Here is a 7,993-nt window from a genome sequence, read left to right on the forward strand (position 1 = left end):
GGTGAAGGTAGGTTTCCATAGTCTATTTCATAAGTAAATGAACAGACCCCCATTAATAATCTAAATTTATTCATAAATAGTCTAAGAACAGACATCTCTCAATGTCAAGCAATATTTAGACCATACTATTTTGCACCGTTTTGCTCTTTTCTATTTTTAATTGCATTGCCACACCAGCTAGTCTATATAGGTCCACCTACTCAAAAGCTAGCAGAGTTTCAATCGGTGCACTCATGTAGTGTGCCACGATGAAGGGAAGATGAGAACTAAAGACGATGACCTCGAGTTGGTGGTTTGACAGACAGTTCAACTCTTTTCATGTAGATGGTCATCCATTGAATGGTGGCAGCAGAACTGGCAAGTAACCCTCATTATAAATATCCAGCTTTTGTAAGTGACCACAAGGAGGCATAGTCAGTGGCCACCCTCCACACCCTGCACAGTAAGTTTATGAACTCTACTGATTAGCTTAAACCAAGTTAATCTACAAGCCTAGCTATCAGTCCCGACAGTAAAATGGGGTCGTGACCTAAGTTAGCCTGGATCTCTCGGATCCCCAACTAATAAGTCCAAATGTTCCTGAACTACGCAAAGGGTCACTAAGTCAGGCTGCAAGTCTACTCTTACAAACTACTATAGCTTACTCCTTCATAAGTAACAGTAATTCTAGGGAAATCTTCACCAGAAATAGTTGTATATGATCCAGTACATGTGAAAGAACTTGAAGCATTAACCAAAGAGGCATTTACCTTCTTTTGTTTAACTTTATATGATGAAAAGCTCCACTGGGTGGCCTATTCAGTACCTATCTGATTTAATTTGATTTATATAGATTTTAGCATTATGCCAAGCACCAGGGCAACTAAGGCCATTCAGCGCTGAAATGGAAATTGACAGTAAAAGGTTTGAAAGGTGTTGCAGGAGGAAACCCTCATAGTTGCACTAAGAAACAATTGTAATTCTAAGCCCTCGTTCCGCGGTAAAGTAGACTATGGCAGTTGACGTTTTCCTACGTTATTTTACTTACTGAACAAGAATTTAAAGTAATATTTATTCGGACGACTGTAATTAACCCCCATGGGCCAGTACTAAATACGGTGAAATACATTGGATGCCCCAATCCCTAGTGGATGTCGTATCCGGGGTTACGTTTCTTGCAGGGTAATTCTAAAGAATAGTTCTGCACGGACTGCAAACCGCGGATACGACATCCACTAGGGATTGGGGCGTCCAGTGTATTTCGCCATGTTTAGTACTGGCCCCTGGGGGTTAATTACAGTCGTCCGAATAAATATTAGTACTTTTAATTCTTGTTCAGTAAGTAAAATAACGTAGGAAAACGTCAACTGCCATAGTCTACTTTACAGCGGAATGAGGGCTTAGAATTACCGAAACAACAGTTAGGAGAGGGTGGGCAGTAAGATGTAAGAAAGAGAATATGAATGGAGGTACAGTAACATGAATGAAAGTAGTTGCAGCTGGGGCCGAAGGGACGCAGCAAAGAACCTTAAGTAATGCGTATGTTGCACCAAATGAGGTGCACTGACAGCGCTAACCCCCTTCGGGAGCCTGTTCAGTATCAGCCCCTTGGGAATTATCATAAAAACATGACAAGATGGTGAATTAGGTAGTACTAGTTGCACTTGACTATTTCTGTAAATTTCTCAAGTTATCTCACCTGTATTGCATCATACAGCCTACACCCCTTTCTGTGTCAATTCCATTAATATATATATAGTACTACCTAGGTAGTACTATATTAGCTACCTATCTCCAAGTGAATTTTTTCTTAGGCTTTGCCCTCAGTACCTAGGTAGTAGCTAACTGCTGGCTTCTCGCAGTTGTTGTTGTGCATAGCTAGGTAATATTTTCATTGGAAACATACCAAAGGCCCCACACTAATAAGGTATACATAGCCCCTCTGACTAGCAAGGTCATGCTTGAGCAGGGCCGATCCCATATCCTAACCTAACTATCAAAATATCCTAATTTCCAGAGACATTACTTAGATTACTATCTTATAATAACCATCATGAAGAGCGTATTACAAAATAAAGTAAAAATTATGGCCAAAAATTTGCAAATATATAACTATAACTAGCTTTGCTAACATCTGCAACACACACCCACCTTTCTAATTCGATTATAGGTAGTAGGCTAATTGGGCTAAATGAGAGGGCGAAGTCCTTCGCCACCCACTCACTCTCTCGAACACTTTCCGTTATTTGAGAATTTTCAGTCACAAATAATAATATTTCTTTCACAAAATGGTAGTTCGTTTACTTACTCCCTAATTCCTGGACGAGAATTCTCGAAATTGGTGGACCTCTTGATAAATTCACCCGAAAAAGTACAGATGGGCGTCGTTCCTACCAAAAATAGAGGATGCTGGTAAATTCCACGGCTTGGAATTAGACGAGAATTCTTAATGTTTCTTCACACACATACACGTATGCGCATATGATTATATATCATTTGGGCATATTTACTCTCTTATGCAATTTCTATTGAAGTCAATGGCATTATCTTCAGCTACCGTCTTCTTATTTAGATTTTGAAAGTCTATGCTTATTTTTTCTCTTCAGATAACTGAAGACAATTAAAAACTGTATAAAGTGATTCAAAGACTAAATAAAAAGATATTCTCTGTAAAAAAAATGCCATTTACTTAATGGATATATATATATATATATATATATATATATATATATATATTACATTCATGTGACCGCAATATCAAAATTAACACTGGAAACGTGTATTTTGACAGTATAGCTTGCACAAAACCTGTGCTTCTAGGTCACTTATTAACAGCAACAATCAACATCCAGCCCTGAATTAACCCATGCCCCATTTATTTGTCCGTTGTAAGTCGCTGAATAACTTCGTTCGTGAAATAACCTTTTCACAAATATATCATTGTCATCCAGTGCTTCTTGTTTTCAACATCTTTTTTAGTTGTTTGATCAATTAATATAATTCATGTTGTCTTTAAAGTGATTAACATTTGTTGTTCTTGCTCTTCGAGCGGCCTTTAATTAGTGAATGGCCTACACGAGTCTCTACTCTAAAGGGGTTCTTTTAGCGATGTCTTGGTTGCATCTTCGCTTTGTTATCATAATTTATATTAGTATTTTATTGAGTTACATTACAATTTATATTAGTGATTGTGCGAGGCTGAATATTGACAGCGGATGTTGTTTACATGAATCACTTTCGTTGGTCAGCCATAATAAAAAATCTGGCCAATGAGAACTCGAGTTTGATCATTATTTGTACTACGTGCCTTTTGATTGGTAAAATATTGGAGATTTTACGTCACACCTAATCAAGGGAAAATTCTAAAGATAAACTATTGTGCAACTGAGCATATCCGTACAATTTTTAAATGAAGCAAAGCTATTTTTCTCGAGTTATTCTGACTTAAAGTACTTGAGAAAGAAAGTTACCTTTTAATTTAGAATATATTATATAGTGAATAATTCTTTAAGCAGAGCTGCAAACTAGACTCGCTTTCACTTGATATAGAAAATGTGACTGTAGCGTTTAAACTATTGCAATTTATTAGATCACAGCTGTGATAAGTTTGTTATTAGTCTCAAAATGTGGTAAGGACCAAATGTGGCAAACTGGATTAGTAAGAGAATAATTTATAATTTTTCTTTGAAATTGGATTAAGGTGTGGGATTTGGTGACGTTTAAGGAAGTCTCGAAGCTAGCAGCCACTACTTTGCAGATATATCTGCAACTGCTGTTCCTATGTCTATGAATGATTACAAGCAGTACACAAGCGATTCATCTTTTTTTTAACACCAAAACGAAAATCTGTATCTACAATTATATCAATAAACTTAAATACACAAGGCAACTTCCGTAAAGTTTGTATAATTTAGCAATCCTTCACTGGTCTATCATTATATATATATATAAATAAATATATATATATATATATATATATATATATATATATATATATATATATATATATATATATATATGTATGTGTGTGTGTGCGTGCGCGCGCGCGCGTAGCATCGACAAACAGTTCCCAGTATCTGTAGTCTGACACCGTTACTGAAGTCACTGAACTGAGTGGAACATTTACCATAAACAAGCGGCCGTATCAGTATCATTTGAATGCTCCTTGATTGCAGCCCATTGTTTTATTTTTCTAAATTCTATTTGAACATTCATACTGATTCGCACGTGTATTTTAACGGCGACACCGGAAATGAATGTATTTAAAAGAGGATGATATGTTGAAAGAGAAGACCATCATATCCATCAAAAGGGAACATCCATGTATAATAGGTACCTATTAAAAAAAAAATCTGTTTTTTTTCATCTGTCCATCCGGCTGTGGGGTTTTTGTATGGTAACACTGCGTCCCGGGCTTTAAACTTTAAATAGTTACGCTACGTGTAAGTTTTAGGTAAATAAAGGATATTTGGGTGTACATTTGCAACTGAAAGTGTTTAATAATTTACTGTATGCGAATTACATTAATATTCGAAATAGTTTATTGTTATTATTGTTGAATGTAAGCTCCCTTTTCGGGGTGGCGAATGGAACAGCCAAACGCAGTGGCGGGAAAATTGCTTCTCTCGCTGTTCACTACGGCAAGATGTCAACGTATTACTTCATTATACGTAAGTATATCAGTATGTACTGTTAATTTTTATAAAGTGCGTTTCAGCCAGATACGATATGACGTAACTTGGTTTAGCATCTGTTTGATGGAATTTGCGTCTGGCTGTTCATCGCCACCGAAAAGGCAGCTTACATTCGACAATAATAACAATATTCTATTTCGAATATTAACGGTGTAATTCGCATACAGTAAATTATACACTTTCAGTTGCAAATGTACAACCAGATATCCTTTATTACCTCAAACTTACAGCGTAACTATTTCAAGCCCGGGACGCAGTGTTACCATACAAAAACACCACTGGCGGATGGACAGATGAAAAAAAACAGAGTATAGTATCTTATATCAGAGTTCCAGGGTTAATCTAGAAAGCCATCTATATCGGTTACAGCTTATAGTTTCATACAGCTTTTCTTTAGTTTATTTTTAAATGTCTCCCACGTTGTATGCTTCTATACTATCTAAGTTTTTCATTATTTTTTTCTTTTTACCTTCTTTACAATCTAGTATGCTCTATTCAGTGTTCGCTGCTGAAGTTCGCGCCCTTCATTCTCACCACAGTGACATTTGTATGTAAACACCAACAAACTTATTTCTGTCCATCGGCAGACGAACAGTTGTCACCGGGCTGTGGCTACGTGGCCTTTCTAGTGTCGTAGTTCGCCGAACTCTAACCTTTTACTTGTCGTCCTTATTCAGGTATAATGTGCAATTATTTAAAATTGGTCATAGAATTAGGCTCAGCCTAGTTTAATTTAGACTGGATATTAGGTAGTACTTGGCTCGCCGGTGAAACTGCAGTTAGGGTAGCTAACTTAAGTGTAGGTTAGCCATACTAGCTAGGTACCTACTGCCCAAGATTTGGCTGTCAGTATTTCTTCGGTGAAAGTAAGCTGTAGAATTGTTGTAGGCTAGGTAATGGATTAGGTCAGCACTGATGTGGGTAGTGTGATTACTAATTAACCCCATCTTCCTCGAACCATGAACCATATACGAGCCACCAGCTAGTAGTAGTATACTATACTAAGAGTTTTCGAATGATCCCATCATTGGTTTCACTTTGTGCAATTTGTATCATTAAGGTAAAATATCAAATGGTCGGCCTCAACTGTAGTGCGACCACCTTCTCGAAAATGCACTTTAATACTAGGTATGTCCTGTAATCCAGGATAGATATTAGTCAAGAGCCAGCGTCCGTCGGGGCATCACCGGGAGAGATCTTGGTATTTCTACAGAAGCAATCTGCGGTGGCCTAGACTATGGCAATTGACATTTTCCTATGTTATTTTACTTACTGAACAAGAATTTAAAGTAATATTTATTCGGACGACTGTAATTAACCCCCAGGGGCCAGTACTAAACACGGAGAAATACATTGGACGCCCCAATCCCTAGTAGATGTATCCGCGGTTATGTTCCTTGCAGTTCGTAGGGAACTATTCTTTAGAATTACCCTGCAAGAAACGTAACCGCAGATACAACATCCACTAGGGATTGGGGCGTCCAATGTATTTCGCCGTGTTTAGTACTGGCCCTAGGGGTTTAATTACAGTCGTCCGAATAAATATTACTTTAAATTCTTGTTCAGTAGGTAAAACTGCATAGAAAAACCGCAACTGCCATGGTCTGGGCCGCCACGGATAGGTACTCTAGATCTACCGAGATCTCTACTTAACTCGTGAAGTAAGCTTTTTCTCCTGAGTCACAAATTAAGGCCATTTCCGATTTTTGGGAAGTTGGTCACGCTATGGTAGAGGCTGGCCATTTGGTATTATAAAAAATCAGTTTAATGAGCCAGATAAAGATAATTCTAAAAGTTATTTTAAACAGAATAAAAAGAAAACTAAAGCCAGAAATTGCAGAGGAACAATACGGATTTGTAAAGGAGAAAGGAACATGAAAAGCAATTTTCATCATGCGAATGTTACAGAAAGAGCAATAGAAGTTCATAGAGATGTATACCTATATGGGCTAGTATGTGTTTGTTCCGATACGTAATACAAACCCTCGGTCCTTTAACAATAGGAAGTAGCTAGCGGCAGCTGGAACGGTCGTAAGCTTCGAACAAGGGGAGAACGGTAGTTAACTGCTTGTCCGATCGTCGCGCGCCGCGCGACTGGGAGGTAAACAAATCACTTTTGCTTTCGGCCGTGTGTGGGAAGGACGTGTTCGCCATCGCTCTGCCCGCCTTGTCGTTCGCTTTGAGTTTGAGTATTTGTTTTCTCTTTCTGTATAAATCAGGAGTGATTGTAAGTACTTTTGACAATTCTATTGATTCTTGCAATGAGTGAATTGGAAGAAATGGAAATATCACCGCGCCCTCCAGTCGCCCGTAGAGTGTGTCCCGGGCTGGAGGGGCGTAGATGTGGAGGGTTCAGGTCATTCGTTGACGTGGACCCCCACGAGGTTTGTACTCGTTGCCGGGGGCGAGAGTGCTCCCGCAACGAACCTTGTGTTACATGTATGAATTGGTCCGAGGCGCAGTGGGCTGTACGAGGGCAGGAAGAGACTTAGGCCGGCCAAGAAGTCATCGGAAAGTCCAGTGACTCCTTTGGTGACGGACACTTCGTCCTCTTTCCTGCCTCCCGGCCAGCCCCCACGTTTCGCGCCTTCCCCTGCGGGGGGGGTAGCGGAGTCCTTTTCCTCTCTCGATCCGTCGAGTGTGGATGAGGGCGCCCGCTACCCGGACGTACAGCTGTACTCGGGGTCTTCCGTCCGCTCTGGGGGGGGTGTTTCGCCCCCCAGGCGCGAGGAAGCCCCTCCAACTAACCCGACTATTGCTTCCGCAGGTGTGCCATCAGCGAAGGACGACTTGGGACAGGTGTGGGAGTCGCTGGGACTGCAGGGAGTGCCCAGCATCCAGGGTTGCTTCAGCGGTTGGCGGGGTCGGCGGTGGTCACTCATGGTGCGGTGACCACCACTACTACCACAATAACGACACCAGCGTATGAGATGCCACCACATCTGGTATATACGCCCCATATAATGTCGGTGACACCCACGGTGGCTATACAAAAACCCATTGCTGCCGTGCCAAAGAGGACGGTGCCACCACCACCTGGATTTTTTCCTTTGCCGACCCCGGACTTCCGCTGCCCAAAGAGTACCCCCCTGGACCTGCCGCCAGTGCCACGGATGACGGTGACTGTCGACAGGACGCCTGGCTCTCCCGTGGTACCTGCCGTGCCTGCCGTACCTGTTGCCGTTCCAGCCACTCTTTCCCTTTCAGATAGGCCTGCACATTCCCTTTTCAGATGTTCCTGCCGTTCCTGCTGTTCCCGGACCTGTTCCTGTTGTTCCTGCTGCTGGTGTTGCTGTCACAGTCAGGTCTTTCCGGACAGG

The sequence above is a fragment of the Macrobrachium nipponense genome, chromosome 31, assembly GCF_015104395.2.
Source record: "Macrobrachium nipponense isolate FS-2020 chromosome 31, ASM1510439v2, whole genome shotgun sequence".
In the NCBI taxonomy this organism is placed as follows: Eukaryota; Metazoa; Arthropoda; class Malacostraca; order Decapoda; family Palaemonidae; genus Macrobrachium; species Macrobrachium nipponense.